Genomic DNA, 18,206 nt, shown 5'->3' on the forward strand with positions numbered 1-18,206 from the left:
TAAAGTGTTTAGCAACCGGGAGATCGTGTAGTTCTAGGCGGACTGAGCGGAGGTGTTCAGCAAAACAATCACCGAGCCTGCACTTGGTATCGCCGAGATATAGGAATCCACACCTGGAACAGCGGATACAGTAGATGAGGTTGTAGGAGTACAAGTGAACTTTGCCTCACCTATGTACAGTAGGCGAGGTTGGAGGAGGTGCAAGTGAAATCATTCTCTATCTGTTACGCACAGTCAATTTATTGAAATCAACTGTAGGAAGTCAGATTCAGCTCTCGTAATACTGATGGACAAGGTTCTTAAAATATTGAAGCCATTCATATAATGTAAGTTAGGGAACTGAATTGAGTAATTCTGAGGATAAGTAGCCTGGAACCAAGGTACAATAACCATGAAAGCAGACAGATTGTTTCAAACAAGATTGTTCACAAAAACCTTTCAGTGATGGGAATCTGTTGTCCAACAATGTCAAATATGTAATGCCCCTGTCCCACTTAGGAAACCTGAACGGAAACCTCTTGAGACTTTGCGCCCCACCCAAGGCTTCCGTGCGGTTCCCAAAAAATTAAAAACCGGCCGCAACTAAAAATAGGTTGCCGTTTTAAAAATCTGTAATTTTAAAGTCGAAGCCAGTTGCGATGCAAGTTGAAGGTGGTTGCCGGAGGTTGCAGGTGGTTGCCGGAGGTTGCAGGTAGTGGAAGGTCTTACCTTCCACTACTTGCAACCTCCGGCAACCACCTTCAACTAGCATCGCAACCGGCTTCGACTAAAAAATTACCGATTTTTAAAACGGCAACCTATTTTTAGTTGCGGCCGGTTTATAATTTTTTGAAATAATCGCCGGAACATAGAAGAAGTGGAAACCACTTTCAACCATTAGGAAGACTGACAAAAACCTCCGGGAACCGCATGGAAACCTTGGGTGGGGCGCAAAGTCTCCAGAGGTTTCCGTTCAGGTTTCTTAAGTGGGACAGGGGCATAACTCTATAATTTGTTTTATTCTAATTGCCTGTGGGGCATTTCGGCTTTATTCTGAGATGGGTTTGGGTTTCTATTGGTAAGTAAATCCATTCATGACCATTTTTTCCCATTGGCCACTCAAGACAAGCAATTAGAAACATTGGCCAACTATAGGAAAAATGTGAGGAGTCTGACGATTATTATATTCGTTTTGAATTTTGGTCCTATGGGGACTAACCCCAGGTGTCAGAATGACAACTGAGGCCATTTCAATTCAATTATGATTCGGTTGAACTACGGTTCAGACTTATTAGCAGACTTTGCTGGGGATTGACAACCTGTTTGGAGACATATTAGCTGGAATTTTCAAGTTGTAAAGAGGATAGCCTTCAACACTGGCTTTCATGTCCATAGTCATAGTTTAGTTTAGAGGTACAGTGCAGAAACAGACCCTTCGGCCCACCGAGTCCGCGCTGACCAGAGATTCCCGCACACTAACACCATCCTACACATGCTAGGGACAATTTACAAATTTATCAAGCAAATTAAATGTACAAACCTGTATGTCTTTGGAGTGTGGGAGGAAAACGGAGCACCCGGAGAAAACCCACACAGGTCACAGGGAGAACGTACAAACTCCTTACAGATAGCACCCGTAATCAGGATCGAACCTGGGTCTCTGGTGCTGTAAGGCAGCAACTCTACCGCAGTGCCACTATGCCGCCTAGTTATACAGCACAGAAACAGGCCCTTCAAACCAACTCGTCATTATCCACAAAGGTCTACCTGAGATTGACCCATTTGCCTGCATTTAGTTCATATTCCTCTAAACCATTCAAATACATGTACCTGACCAAGCGAGTTTTAAATGTTGTAATCGCATCCGCCTCTATCGCTTCCTCTGGCAGATTGTTCCACCTATCCACCAGCCAATGTGTGAAAATGTTCTCGCTAGGATCTCCTTGAAATCTTTCCCTCTCACCATTAATCTATGCCCTCTAATTTTAGACCATCGTACCGGGAGATAAAGGATTGTGAACATTTGGATTTTCTTTGTTGACAATCTAGAATTATTGATTTGATTTGTTATACAATCAACATTTTCACAGATCTTTTTTATTAACTTGCTCCAGAAAGACTTTATTTACCTCTCTTTTAACCCAGCACAATATTGGTGTAGGTATCTACTGCTGAGGCACACACTCAGACTTTTGATGAATATTATTGCAACATTCCTCATGATAAATGGGTCTTTAATGTTCCATTCTACAAGTGCAGCTTGTGTGTGGTTGTGCATCATATGTAATTGCCAAAACTTTTTGGCATACATCATTATTTCCTTTCAGTTATGCAATTTGCAGAATTAAAGGTTCCAAATTGCATCATTTGGGCAGTTTTGTTCAGTTGCTTTTCCCCTCTACAGAAGCATTGCGAAAGGATGAGCATGTATCGTTTCCAGATAATGCTGCCTGTCAGGAAGATGAATGAAAACATCCCTTTCTGATTGCCATTCAGTTATTTTTCCTTTCTTTCTGGGCTGCTGAATCCAGTTGAACCATTCTGTCAGCAGCATACTGGACTAATTTTCAACTGACAGATATTCTTCACTTTGTTACTTGTTAAGATTCCCTTTGATTTGGAAAATATAAGTGTTCAAAAAGGATTTTGTGCATGACTATATTTTTAGCTTGTTTTTCAATGAAGGTCCTTTGCTGCGTTGTGCACTGTTTCTCTCATCGTTTGGATGTGACTCAAGGGAAGTTATGGTGGAAAGTCTTTGTGGAGAAATTCTGTCACCACTGTTTTTCACTGCATGCATCTGTTCCAATTCCACTTTCAGTTCTGATAAGTCAGGACATTTACAAGAATGGCAAACTGAAAAATGAGAAAAATGTTATTCTCACTCGCAGCATTTAACAGTCCCTCCCCAAGTGGTGATGAGCTGCCTTACTGAAGGTGCTGTGGAGTCAGGCTCTGGGATTTAGATCTGGCAAAAATGAAGGTTTAGTGATAATTCCAGGGCACAATATTAGACAGCTTGAAGAGGAATCTGTAAGTGGTGGTGTTTCGATGGTGCCTGCTGTTGTACTTGGTGGTAGAGGTCATGGGTTTGACAAATGCTGTCACTAAAGCTTCCGTAGGTGTATTTTCCGTCAGATGTTCATAAATGAATCAGTCTCACGCTACAAATATTGTGGGTGGATTCTTGAAGTAGATTAGGCTTCAGACTTTAGACTTTACCTTAGGCTTTAGAGATACAGGGCAGAAACAGGCCCTTTGGCACTAGGGACAATTCAGTGCCTCTGGAAGGCCGTCAGCATTCACAAAGACTCCTCACACCCTTGCAATAGTCTGTTCGAACTTCCGGCAGACGTTACAAGGCCTTCTAAGCCCGCACCTCCAGACTTAGAAACAGCTTCATCCCCAGAGCTATAGCTGCTCTGAACCGGCCCTGCTGAGTGCCCCCCCCCCTCCCTTGTTTCTCTGGATGTCTAAAGTTTTAGTTAATTAAGTTATTACATCGGATGGAAGCTGCATACCAAATCTCGTTGTACCTCTGTGTAAGGACAATAACATCTATTATTATGATTATTATTATTATTATTATTATTATTATTATTATTATTATTATTATTATTATTATTATTATTAGTGTGTTTTACCAAAACCGTACAAGCTCCATACATACAGCACCCATGGTCAGGACTGCACCAGGGTCCCTGGCGCTGTAAGGCAACAACTCTGCCGCTGCGCCACTGTGCCACCCAGTTTGGATGACAGTCAGACAGGTTGTTATACCGTGGCTGGTGTTGAGAATCTTGTTGTTGGACCTATGCTCTATCAACTAGCATGGATGATTATTTGTTATTTGTTGTATTATTTGTTGCTCTTTCAACTACCAGCTTATGCCATTTTAATATTTAAAAGGCTTTGTGCAATACACAAGTGAGTCACTGCAGCATTTATGTGGCTGGCCTAGTTAGGTTTCTGGAACAAATAATACAAAATCTGACCATGTTGCCAAAACTGTTGATTGTCTCAGGATATGAGAAAATCAAATAATACTGGAAAGTACTTTTCCATCCATGCTACTTTGCCCCTTAATCCTTGTGTTTATTTCTCCACCCTCCTTAATCTATGTTCTCAATTAGTTCAGAGCCTTTCCACGGTTTGTTCAAACACTGCAAATTATTTTTTTTGCCTTGTCCGTTGAGCGGTCGAAGAGACGACCTAAATTGGTCTTTCTTTCTCAGTCCTCCAAGAATTTTAATGCATCATTGAACCAATCCTGTCTTGTAGTCTTTCAGATGTGGGTATTATTGGCAAGGCCAGCATGTGTTTTCCATCCCTACTTGATCTTGAGTAGGATCCACGGGCGGGTTCAGAAGACAATTATGAGTCAGGTGCCTTGGTGGGTCTGGAGTCACAGATCGACCAAACCAAAGAAACCTAGTAGATTTCCTTCCCTGACAGGCATTAAAGCTAGGTTTTTACGACACTCCAATAGCTTTGGAGAGGCAGGGCAAAACGTGGCAGGTGATGGGTGGACACTGGTGAGGGGGGGGTTTTGATAGCCAGATGGTTGGAACAAAGTCCAGAGTTTAAAGCAGAAGATGTGAGACAGAAGGATTGAAGATTTGCAAATTGTAAAGCCAGAGAAAGGAATGGAGAATGTGTAAGAAGGAACTGCAGATGCTGGTTTAAACCAAAGATAGACCCAAAAAGACGGAGTGACTCAGCAGGACAGACAGCATCTCTGGAGAGAAGGAATGGGTGACATTTCGGGTCGAGGCCTTTCTTCAGACTGGTTAGGGATAAGGGAAACAAGAGACATAGATGGCGATGTGGAGAGATAAAGAACAATGAATGAAAGATATGCAAAAAAGTTACAATGATAAAGGAAACAGGCCATTGTAAGCTATTTGTAGGGTGAAAATGAGAAGCTGGTGTGACTTGGGTGGGGGAGGGATAGAGAGAGAGGGAATGCCAGGGCTACCTGAAGTGAGAGAAATCAATATTCATACCACAGGGCTGTAAGTTGTCCAAGCGAAATATGAGATGCTGTTCCTCCAATTTACATTTAGCATCATTCTGACAATGGAGGAGACCGAGGACAGAAAGGTCTGTGTAGGAATGGGAAGGAAGGAGAATTAGTGTCCAGCAACCAGGAGATCAGGTTGGTTCACGCGGGCTGAGTGAAGGTTTTCCGCAAAACAATCTCTCAGTCTGCGTTTGGTCAAGCCGATGTACAAGAGTCTATATCATGAACAACCATTACAGTAGATGAGGTTGGAGGAGGTGCAAGTGAACATCTGCCTAACCTGAAAGGACTGTCGGGGTCCCTGGACAGAGTCAAGGGAGGAGATAGAACGACAGGTGTTGCATCTTCTGCGGTCGCAGGGGAAGATGTCTGGGGAGGGGGTGGTTTGGGTGGGTAGGTCTGAGTTAACCAGGGAGTTGCGGAGGGAACAGTGTCTGCGAAAAGCGGAAAGGTGTGGAGATGGGAAAATGTGGCAAGTGGTGGGATCCCGTTGGAGGTGACAGATATTTTGGAGGATTATGTGTTGTATGCGACGGCTGATGGGGTGGAAGGTACGGACTAAGGGGACCCTGTCTCTGTTGCGACTAGGGGGAGGGTGAGCAAGGACGGAGCTGCGTGGTACCGAGGAGACACGAGTGAGGGCCTCATCTATGATGGGAGAGAGGAACACCCATTCCCCAAAGAATGAGGACATCCCGGTTGTTCTAATATGGAACACCTCATCTTGGATGCAGATGCAGCGTAGACGGAGGAATTGGGAGTAGGGGATAGAGTCTTTGCAGGAAGCAGGGTGGGAAGAAGTGTAGTCGAGATCGTTGTGGGAGTCAGTGGGTTTGTAATAGACATCAGTCAAATAGTCTATTTCTTGCGATGGAGACTGAGATCAATAAAGGGGAGGGAGGTGTCTGAGATGGTCCAAGTAAATTTGAGTGCAGGATTAAAATTGGTGAAATTGATGAAGTCCATGAGTTCTGCATGGGTGCAGGAGGTAGCAGCGATGTAACGGTGATAGAGTTTGGGTATAGGGCCAGTGTACGCCTGGAACAGGGATTGCTCAATGTACCCTACAAAGAGGCAGGCATTCAGAACTGGCTTCTTCATAGCAGGCAGAGGGATGCGTTGGAAGGTAGATATTCTGGCTGAAGGTTTGTGACCAGTGGAGTTCTGCATGGATCTGTGGTGGGACCTCTGCTGTTTATAATATACTAGACTAAGTGGGACCCATTGGGTCCCAGTCACACGGGAGGCCTGGTCCCCCAACGCAACCTGTTCCCCAATGCAATATGCCATCACTCACCCATTCCCCCAACGCAATCTGTTCCCCCAGCACAATATTCCACCACTCACCTATAGCCCCTAAATGCGCAGGCGCGGTTCATTTCCCCTCATCCCTCAGCACTCCCTCCCCCTCCTCTTCATCCTCCCTCTTCTTTCCTCTCTCCTCCTCCCCTGCAACAATCCCTCCCCCACCTCTCCTTTCCCCTACCCTCAATCACTCTCTCCCTCCCTCCATAACATCTCCCCTCCCTACCCCCCACTATCCCCCCCGCAATATCCCGCCTGACCTCCCACTGCCCTCCTCGCCCTCTATTCCCCACTCCCCCTTCTTCACCCTCTATGCTCCCTCCTCCCCCACTCTCCCTCCTCATCTCCCCCACTTTCCCCCCTCTCCCTCCCTACCCCTTCCTCTCCCTCAATCCCCCCACTCTCCCTCCTCACCTCCCAGGATCTTTCCCCATTCCTCCTCCCATCCCCAATCCCTCCCTCACCTCTTCCGGTGACTGGCAGGAGAGGAGACCAATCTGCGCATGCACGGTTTTTTAAAGATTTTTAAACCTTAATTACTTTTAAACTATACCATCGATCGGAACAAACCCTGTTGCACTTGAGCACAGAAGAATAGTGAGTAAGGTGGCAAAAGATTGTAGCGCTATCGTGTACCATTTTTGCACAAATAGAAAAACCACGCAAACCGGAAGAGCACAAGATCAGAGTATTAGTTATGTATAGATATACTGTAAATGACTTTGATGTAAATGTAGATGGTTTAGTGAGTGTCTTTGCTGACAACACCAAATTTGGAGATTTTGAACAGCAGGATATAGATCAGCTGCAGAAATGGTTGGAGAAATAGCAGATGGGAGTTAACCAGAGCAAGAGTTAGGTGTTGCACTTTGGAAAGTTGAATGTAAAGAGAATGTATACAGTTAATGACTAAAGGCACTGAATATTAAGATCAATTGGGAATGGGCAATAATTGAGGGTCTTGTCAACGACATGAAGTACCTGAAAATTGAATAAGAATATTATGAATGTTTCTAGTGGGGTAGAGAAATATCTGAAGGTTATAGGATGGAGAAGATTAGAAATAGAGAGGGTCATGACATGGAGAAATTAAAAACAGTGGTAGAATTTAAAACCTGAGGCGATGCTAAACCTGAAGCTGGTTCAAATGCGGGAGCAGATTGGTGCTGTATGAGCATGACTGTGTGTGTGTGCCAGGATACAGGCGGAAGAGTTTTTCGTGAGGTGATGAGAAAGTGCTTGAAAATGTCTTTTTGAGTTTGCTGGAGATTACTGAGAGACAGCAATAGGAAAATATCCGAGGGAGATAACAACAGCAGGAAGAGAAGGGAATGTTGCGTTGTCATGGATGTGAACGAAATCCAGGAGGGCGCAGTTTTTCCCAGAAGGAGATAACATAACGACTTGGCAGAAGGCTATTGTAGTTAATCACATCAAGTGTTGTGGGTAAGATGGATTATCTGTCATAGATGCTTTGCTATAGTTGGGATCTTGGATAAGCTCCATTTTTGGTCAGAAACCAGACGAGTTCATAAGTTCATAGACAGAATTAGGCCATTTGGCTCATCAACACTCCTCCGCCATCCAATCACGGCTAATCTATCTCTCTCTCCTGACCCCAATCTCCTGCCTTCTCCCCATAACCCCAGACACCCAGAAAGAACAAAGAATCTATCTACAGTATCTCTGCCTTAAAAATATCCATTGACTTGGAATCCACAGCCTTCGGTGGCAATAAATTCCTCAGATTCACCACCCTCTGCCTAAAGAAAAGGTCGAAATACTGATCAGAGACATCCAAACAAAGGATTCAAAGAAAGGATTACACCAGAATATTCTGGTCCCCCATTACAAGAAGGATGTGGAGTCTTAAGTGAGGGTGCAGGAGAGATTGACCAGGATCGTGCCTGCTTTAGAGGGTACTAGCTAAAAGGAGAGCTAGGACAAATGTGGATTGTTTTCTCTGAAGCACCGAAAACTGTCAGGAGACCTGATAGAAGTAGTACAGAAGTATTACAAAATCAATAACCCCACTCTCACCATCGACGGCACCACTGTCTCCCCATCTCCCCAGGCCCGCAACCTTGGCGTGATCTTTGATTCCACCCTCTCCCTTGAGCCTCACATCCGCCATGTCATTAAAACCTCCTTCTTTCACCTCCGCAACATCGCCAAAATCAGACCCTCTCTCACACCTCTCGCTGCTGAAAGACTCATCCATGCCTTCATCTCCTCCCGACTGGACTACTACAGCTCCACCTACATCAACCGACTCCAACTGGTCCAGAACGCAGCCGCCCGACTCATCACCCACACCAAATCCTGGCATCACATCACTCCAGTCCTCAAACAACTTCACTGGCTTCCCATCTCCCACCGGATCACCTACAAAATCCTGGTTCTCACATACAAAGCCCTCCACCATCTGGCCCCCCCATATCTCACTGACCTCCTCTCCCCCTACCAACCCTCACGGTCCCTCAGATCCACATCAGCCGGTCTCCTCTCCATCCATAAATCCAACCTCCGCAGTTTTGGGGACAGAGCCTTCTCCAGGGCAGCTCCCAGGCTCTGGAACTCCCTCCCCCAACTGATCCGCAATTCCGTGTCCCTCACCATCTACCAGTCCCGCCTCAAGACCCATCTCTTCACCTCTGCCTATCCTTAGCCCCACGTCCCCCTCCCTTTTCATCTGTGCTTGAATTGCCTCATATTGTGTTTTGAATTGAATTCTGTCTTTAATTTGTGTACTAGTCATGTCTCTACTATTTATTTCATTCCGCTTACATGTTTTTCCTCTACTTGCTAAATTTTTGTACGGTGTCCTTGAGACTCTTGAAAGGCGCCCATAAATAAAATTTATTATTATTATTATTATTATTATGAACAACGTAGACAGTTAGAGCGGCTTTCCCAGAATGGAGATGGCAAACGAGTATAGCTTAAGAACACATGAGGAAAGTTTAAATGAGATGTCCAGGACAAGTTTTTTTTAATACGTGGAGTGTTGGGTGCCTGGAACGCATTGCCTAGGGTGGTGGTGGAAACAAATACGATTGTGGTGTTTAAGAGGCTTTTGGTTGTGTACATGAAAATGGATCAAATGAAGGCAGATGAGATTAGTTTAATTTGGTGTCATATTCAACACTGGCATTGTGGGCCAAAGGATCTGTTTCTGTGCTGCACTCTCTATGTTGTATGAGATTAGAAAGCCGCGGTGCTTTCAAGGATTTTGATGAAAAAGATTGAAAGGATGGGTGGTTGTTTTGCCTTTTAAAAAGGTGGGTAGAGTTAGGGTGGGCAGGGGCAGTGAAAATACAGAGAGAGGTCTTGTAGGGCAAGATGTGGTTGTAAAGGGCATAATGTGGGTGAAATAAGTTCAGGGCAGTGGGAGAGGTTTCATCCCACTGTCCAGGGGATGAGAGGAAGCCTGATTCTGGAATAGTGTGCACAGGATACTGCTATGCTCGAGACATCTGTTCATAGATGGCATATATCAGCGCTTTGTCACCCTTAAGCTACATTGGTAAAGCCATGATGCCACTCATGATCTTTCACCCGGCTGACCCCGCTCGTGTGTACTTTCAGATTCAGATCAGTACCTTTGGATATTAATGTGCCAGTGTTGGAAGCTTTCTATTGTAGCCCATTCAATTCTGACAGGAAATGCTTCTTTTAAAGTGTTGAATAGTATCCCAATTTCAATCACAATTTCATAAACAACTGGAAAGGAAAATCGCTTTGGTGTCCAAATTAAACTGGTTTTGAAGTGTATTAACGTAGATGGATTCCAAATAACCTTGTAATGATTAGCCAATCCTTGGCACTGTTTACGGAAGGAAAATACTCAAATACTTGAATGACATTACTCCCTAAACACGTGCACTTAACCATGTCTATTTAAGACCATGAAGAGAGAAACCTGAAGTGAGTGCAATGTCTTAGCAAGTCTACAGCTACTCGTTGTATGGCTCGGTGAGTAACACCACCAACCCTTTATACATAATCTGAATAGAAGTAGTAGAAATAAAGTTGATTTAACGTGATATTGTTATGTTTGCCTGTATTCTGAACTCAATTGTGCAGTTCTTGTGATTTTAGCTGAACAATTAGATGTATAATCAAACAATTGCTATAATGTGAAGATGTGAAGGGTGTGAGAGTTGCTATTTTCACAGATTAGGTATTGTTTAGTATTTTGTTTTTATACAGGCATTTCTCTCATGTTTTGAGTGTTTATTATCTTGTGATATCGCCCTGTTATTGATTTTGGCGAGACTTGTATAATTTTGATTTTGAAAAGTTTGGTGAGTTTAAGGGATTGCAAGATATTGCTCCCTCCCTGAACTATATGAGCATTTTCTACACATTACAGGGAACTAAACGTTTTGTGCATCTTGTATTCAGATGTTGCCATGTGCATCCAGCATAGACATCTGAGATCAAAACAAGTGTGCAGAGGGACCTGATGAAAATTCAGTCCTGAAATAGTAATCTGGTTTTTCCTTCCATAGATGTAGCATTTTCTATTTCATTTCAGATTTCCTACATCTGCAATTCCTTGCTTTACAATTGCAAAGGATCATTGTGTTCTTTATTTTTTTATCCAGGTTTTTCTTTGCATGGTGATTTTTAATTTTGTCCTTGCACTTATTCTCAGCTTATGCTGTCTTATTACTTTATTGAAATTCTTGAGAAATTTAAAGTCCGAAGGGCGGCATGGTGGCACAGCACCAGAGACCCGGGTTCGATCCTGACCTCGGGTGCTGTCTGTACAAGAGTTTGCACATTCTCCCTGTGACTGCGTGGGTTTCCTCTGGGTGCTCTGGTTATCTCCCACAATCCAAGCACATGCAGGTTTGTAGGTTAATTGGCTTCTGCAAAATTGCCCATAGTGTGTAGGACATAGAACTAGTGTATGGGTGATCGATGGCCGGTTTGGACTAATTGGGCCGAAGGGTTTGTTTCCACACTCTATCTCTAAGTTAAGCACAAAGCTCCAAAATCCTGCTGCTATGATTTTTACTTTATCTGTGGATATATCTGATGGTCCAATAGATCTAGGTCTTGTGATTCTCCTACGTGTTGAGAGGAATGTGAGCACTACTTTGCTCTCTGCTCATTTGTAAATTGTTAGCCAAATAGGCTGGTCAATTTGACGAGCCAAATCAGCAGAGGGGCGATTGGGAGTGGTGAGATGCAGGTAAAGCCAGGTACTGGGGTGTGAATATTTGTGCTAAGGTGATAACTTGGTCAGGTGTGGTCATGCTCCCATGGAGGATGAGCTAACTGGAGGAGAGTAGTCATTAATCACGGGTGTGCTTAGATAAACTAGGAAGGGTGTCGATGTTCAGAAGCAGACACGGGGAACTGCAGATGCTGGAATCTTGAGTTAAACACAAAGTGCTGGAGTAACTCAGCGGGACAGGCACATATTATGGGGGGGAATGGACAAGCATCGTTTCAGGTCGGGACCCTTCTTCTGACTGGAGGGTGTTGGTACCAGGGAGATTAGGTTGGGAATGTGCATAGATGGAAGTGTGGGATGCTGTTGGGAATATCACAGTCCGAGATGGGGTATGCAGTAGAGGGCCCTGAGAGAGAGGCAGGTGAAGTAAAATTAATTAGTGTACCCATCTGATTTGCATCCCTTGGGCCAGCTTGATTATGCTGCGGGGGATCTCCTCAAGAAGGCAGGTACAGGATACTGAGTTGGATGATCAGTCATGATCATATTGAATGGCGGTGCAGGCTCGAAGGGCCGAATGGCCTACTCCTGCACCTAATTTCTATGTTTCTATGAAAGCATCATCTGGTTAATCTCTAAATGTGTGTTTTCCTTACTTTGGATGTTACAATATAATATATTAAAACAATGTTACCTAGTTTTTGTGAATTGTACCAAATGCCTAGACTGTAATGAACAGAGCTATATATTCTGCGACAGACCTTTTAATAGAAAGAGTTTAATTCATACAGCCGAGTAGCGGTCACTCAGGAACATGAGAGGAGCACTGAGCCTCACCCTGTGGGCCTGTGTCACATTCAACCAATTCAAAGGAGGTTTGGACTTGGTCCACACAACGTTTCCCAGATTTCTGAAACCAATGAGAACACTTTCATGTTGTCACCCACTGAGTGCGGCGTTGAGACTCCACCCTGACTCCTTCACAGGAGCTGACATTTTTAACTAGAGATGTTTAAGAAGGAACTGCAGATGCTGGAAAATCGAAGGTTCACAAAAAAGCTGGAGAAACTCAGCGGGTGCAGCAGCATCTATGGAGCGAAGGAAATAGGCAACGTTTCGGCCCAAAACGTTGCCTATTTCCTTCGCTCCATAGATGCTGCTGAGTTTCTCCAGCTTTTTTGTATTTTTAACTAGAGATTTAATAATATAAATAATCATGAAATAAATGAATGGGTTCAGGTCAAATTGTTTAAAGAAACTTGATTAGAAGAGCAAACAAAGGGAAATATGAGACTATAAAATACTCTAATAGCTATGTTTGCTACCTAAGAAATGGAACTGGTATAAAATTATCTTTCTGTGCTGGAGAAATTCATAAGAAGTAGTGAAATATATCGCAAGGATCGTTTAAATTTGAGTAAAGTACCATTCCAAACTCTGTGGGACAAAGAGGAAGACAGATTCTTAGGGGAGTAAGAGGAGACCGTGGCTGACAAGGGAAGTCAAGGACAGTATAAAAATGAATGAGAAGACGTATAACATAGCAAAGACGAGCGGGAAGCCAGAGGATTGGGAAAATTTTAAAGATCAACAGAAAACTAAAAAGGCAATACGGGGAGAAAAGATGAAGTACGAAGGTAAGCTAGCCAAGAATATAGAGGATAGTAAAAGCTTCTTTAAGTATGTGAAGAGGAAAAATTAGTTAAGTCAAATGTGGGTCCCTTAAAAGAAACAGGTAAATTTATTATGGGGAACAAGAAAATGGTAGACAAGTTGAACAATTACTTTGGTTGTTCAACAATCTCCCAGATGTACTTGGGGACAGAGGATCTAGGATGAAGGAGGAATTGAAGGAAATTCACATTTGGCAGGAAAAGTTGTTGGGTAGACTGATGGGACTGAAGGCTGATAAATCCCTGGAGCCTGATGGTCTGCATCCCAGGGTATTTAAGGAAGTGGCTCTAGAAATCGTGGACTCATTGGTGATCATTTTCCAATGTTCTATAGATTCTGGATCAGTTTCTGTGAATTGGGGGGTAGCTAATATAATCCCACTTTTTAAGAAAGGAGGGAGAGAGAAAGCAGTGAATTATTGACCAGTTAGCCTGACATTGGTGGTGGGGAAGATGCTGGAGTCGATTATTAAAGATGTAATAGCGGTGCATTTGGATAGCAGTAACAGGATCGGTCCAAGTCAGCATGGAATAACGAAGGTGAAATCATGCTTGACGAATCTTCTGGAATTTTTTGAGGATGTAACAAGTAAAATGGACAAGGGAGAGCCAGTGGATGTAGTTTGGTACATGGACTTTCAGAAAGCCTTTGATAAGGTCCCACAGGAGATTAGTGGGCAAAATTAGAGCACATGGTATTGGGGGTAGGGTATTAACATGGATAGAAAATTGGTTGGCAGACAGGAAACAAAGAGTAGGGATTAACGGGTCCCTTTCAGAATGGCAGGCAGTGACTAATGGGATACCGCAAGGCTCGGTGCTGGGTCCACAGCTATTTACAATTTGCATTAATGATTTAGATGAAGGAATTAAAAGTAACATTAGCAAATTTGCAGATGACACAAAGCTGGGTGGCAGCGTGAACTGTGAAGAGGATGTTGTGAGGATGCAGGTTGGGTGAGCTGGCAGATGCATGGTAGATGCTGTATAATATGGATAAATGTGAGGTTATCCTCTTTGCTGGCAAGAACAGGAAGGCAGATTATTATCTGAATGGTGTCAGGTTAGGAAAAGGAGAAGTGCAACGAGACCTGGGCATCCTTGTGCATCAGTCACTAAAAGTAAGCATGCAGGTACAACAGGCAGTGAAGAAAGCTAATGGCATGTTGGCCTTCATGATGAGAGGAGTTGAGTATAGGAACAAAGAGGTCCTTCTGCAGTTGTACAGGGCCCTGGTGGGTCCACACTTGGAGTATTGTGTGCAGATTTGGTCTCCTAATTTGAGGAAGGACGTTCTTGCTATTGAGGGAGCGTAGGTTAATTCCGTGGATGGCGGGGCTGTAATATGATGCAAGAATGGAGTGACTGGGCTTGTATTCACTGGAATTTAGTTTAAATCTTTTTATTTGAATTTTAAATTTAACAGCAATTTGCATACATACAATGATAACAGACAGTGATAATCAGGACATAATTGTACAACAGTATGTAAATGACCCTTCAAACCCTTACCCTTACCCTTACCCACCCTCGCCACCCGGGGACAAACAACACTCACATACGTACACATCCACACAAATACGATTAAAAAAAATAAAAAAATAAAATTAATTTAAAATAAATGAATAAATAAATAAATAGATAAATAAATAAATAGATAGATAAATAAAAAAGATTGTGGGGAGGGAGGGGAGGGGGGGGAAGGGGTTGAGGGGATAGCAGCTGCAATAAGACAGAGCTGTGATAGAGGGCACTCAGTCCTCTTCCGAGTCCGGAAACAAGTTAAGAGAGTTAACAAGTTCCAGGAAAGGGTTCCATGTATCTAGGAATGTCTTGGTAGAGCCTTTGAGAGAGAACCTAAGTTTTTCAAGCTTTAAGTTGTAGAGCACCTCCTTGATCCAGCGGGCGTGTGTCGGGGGACAGGTAAGTCTCCAGTTAAGCAAAATCAGTCTCTGGGCTAACAGGGTTGTAAAAGCCAGGACCCGCTTCAACGCAACAGAGAGGTTGGTGTTGGGGGAAATACCAAAAATAGCTGACAGTGGGTTTGGAGAAATAGTCTGGCCATAGGCTCTGCTTAGCACGTCGAAAGCACTCCTCCAAAAGGTTGCTAGCTTAGGGCAAGACCAAAACATATGACTATGGTTGGCAGGGGATTGATTGCATCTGTTGCAGGTGTCTTTAACAGCGGGGTATATTCTAGATAATCTTGCGTTTGTGTAGTGGACTTTGTGAAGGACTTTGCATTGGATTAGGCCATGACGGGCACATATGGAGGAAGAATGGATCAAATCCAAGGCAGAGTCCCATTGCTGGTCTGTTAGTTTCGTATTTAGCTCGCCCTCCCACGCAGCTTTTAATGAGGTATGAGGTTTCAATATAACCGACCCTAACAAATTGTACAAAAAAGAGATGCATTTCTTCCGGTTGGGATCTAGAGCTAGGATGGATTCGGTCAGGGTTTCAGGGGGACGATTTGGGAAATGGGGGAAATGCTTCTTCACAAAATTCCTAATCGGGAAAAAACGAAAAAGGTGGGAGTTTGGGAGGCTATAGTTGTACGAAAGCTCCGCAAAAGACGAAAAAATGCCATCCTTGTATAGGTTTTTGATACTACTGATGCCATTACTATGCCAGGTTTTGAATGCGAAGTCTGTACTTGAAGGTTTAAAGATGTGATTTTTAAGCAGTGGGGTCAAGATGGAAGGGCCTTGTAAACCGAAGTTTTTCCTAAATTGACTCCATATCTTGAGCGAGAGGGACGCAATTGGGCCTGCACCCACAGATGTTATAGGAAGGGGGAGTTGAGAGCATAGGACAGACCGCAACGGGAGATGTGAACTCGCCTTTTCCATGTGTACCCAGGTCGGTAGGTGGTCGCAATCATCATTCATCCAGTACAGGATTTTTTGCAAGTTAGCAGCCCAGCAGTATCGCCTATTCACTGGAATTTAGAAGGATGAGAGGGCTTCTTATAGAAATATATAAAATTATTAAGGAATTGGACACGCAAGATGCAGGAAACATGTTCCCGATATTGGGGGAGTCCAGAACCAGGGGCCACAGTTTAGGAATAAGGGGTAGGCCATTTAGAACTGAGATGAGGAAACACTTTTTCACCCAGAGAGTTGTGAATTTGTGGAATTCTCTGCCTCAGAAGGCAGTAGGGCCGATTCACTGGATGCTTTCAAAAGAGAGTTAGATAGAGCTCTTAGGGCTAGTGGAATCAAGGGATATGGGGGAAAGGCAGAAACGGGGTACTGATTGTGGATGATCAGGCATGATCACATTGAATGGCTCGAAGGGCCGAATGGCTTACTCCTGCACCCATTGTCTATGTATCTATGTAGTCAGTAATTAATATCAATCTAATTTGATTTGTGCAAAGATCATGTTTTTACCCTCGTTGCCAGAGACTTACTCATCATTATGAGGAATTATTTTGGCAATAATATCTAGACCACTCGATGTTGAGTAAATCAGCACAGCCTAGTTTGAAGAAATACATCTGTTATTATTAAATTTAATAACTGTTAGTGATTCTTCTTTTAAGTTAGCTGATTTTCTGATGACCGTCATAATGATTGCAAATTGAGTTTTTAAGTTTATTGTCAGCCTGAAGCTGGTTTTCTCAGTGTGTTCCCCTAAAGCTCCAAGCTCATTGCACTTCAGATAGATACAAAATGCTGGAGTAACTCAGCGGGACAGGCAGCATCTCTAAATAGAAGTAACGTGAGACGTTTCAGGTCGAGACCCTTCTTCAGACTTCAGGGTCTCGATGCGAAACGTCACCAATTCCTTTCCAGAAATGCTGCCTGTCCCGCTGAGTTACTCAGCATTATGGTTATATCTGAGGTGTAAACCAGCATCTGCAGTTCCTTCCTACTCATTGCACTTCATAATCTATTAGCAACCCAGCGGAATGAACATTGAACTCTCCAATTTGAGATAACACTCCCCTCCCTTTCCAGTGTGTTGCATGTGCACACGTCTCTCGCTCTCCCCGTTGTGCACCCATTTCTCCCACTATCCTGTCCCTTTCAACCCATATCCCTCCCACTGACTCCTTCGTCTCTCTCTATCTGACACCCTTTTATCTCCTCTTCACCTCTAGCCCTTGTTCACCCATCCTGTATCCACCTATCACTTGCCACGCTTTATCCCAGCCCCACCTCTTTTGCAGCTTTCTCTCCCCCTACCATAATTACTCTGATAAAAGATCCTGACCCAAACATTGCCTGTCCATTCCCTTCATGGACGCTGCCTGACCTACTGAGTTACTCCAACCCTTTGTGTTTTACTCACTACTGTTTCCATCTACCAGTAAAAGCTGTTTCTCCTTCTCTCCTTTTCCTTCAGGATTCTCTCCTCATTCACTGAAGACATTTTCCGGAATCCTGGCTGTAAGAACCCTTGGATTTCAGCATCCTTCTGATGCGAGTTCATTAGGGGTGTCAGGACAGAACACAAACCTGCTGGTTGTCAACACAAATCTCTGGACTGCGGATCAGAAACGTAGGTATTTTTTTACATTTTCTATTGTTTTCACCAAAACAACATTTATATTCATGATCTTTATTCATTTGTTTTGTATATATTTTCAATTTAATTGCAATATACTGGTGAAAAGGACAATGATGCAATAAAAATTTCTGCAGTTACAGTAAAAGTGCCTTTTATGACCTGTCTCTCAAAACTATTTTGCACACACTGAAATGTACTTTTATTACTGCTTGCAACACTGGAAACATGAGAGCCAATTTTACTCTCTGTGGCAATATTATGTTCTGATAAATTATTGCTGAGGTTTTATGAAGGAAAGTTTTGTGCAAGAAACCAGAGATAACTTCCCTTCCCTCCTTTGGTGGGAATAATGTATCATCGAACCTTTCCCATCCACCTTGAATCAAGAAAATGTCCTTCAAACAGTGCACATCTGAGCCCAGCACTTCCACCATGTTTCTGCACTTCAGTCTCAGTATTAATTTTGTCTTTAAAGATTTATGCAAGGGCTAGAATCCACAGTCTCCTTGCTTTTATT

General features: G+C 43.4%; 1 protein-coding gene across 2 annotated transcripts in view; it reads left to right on the forward strand.

The window, feature by feature from the left end:
• Nucleotides 1–18,206, forward strand: part of slco4a1 (solute carrier organic anion transporter family member 4A1) — a 158,669-nt gene that overhangs the window by 74,526 nt on the left and 65,937 nt on the right. The window contains exons 1-2 of one of the 2 annotated variants that reach the window (XM_033041957.1): nt 10,236–10,282; nt 17,525–17,684. The gene's annotated coding sequence lies outside the window, so the exon portion shown is untranslated. Of the gene's footprint in view, nt 1–10,235; nt 10,283–17,524; nt 17,685–18,206 lie in introns of those variants that run through there. The other variant, XM_033041956.1, reaches the window with a different exon arrangement.

Source organism: Amblyraja radiata, chromosome 23, assembly GCF_010909765.2.
Source record: "Amblyraja radiata isolate CabotCenter1 chromosome 23, sAmbRad1.1.pri, whole genome shotgun sequence".
Lineage (NCBI taxonomy): Eukaryota > Metazoa > Chordata > Chondrichthyes > Rajiformes > Rajidae > Amblyraja > Amblyraja radiata.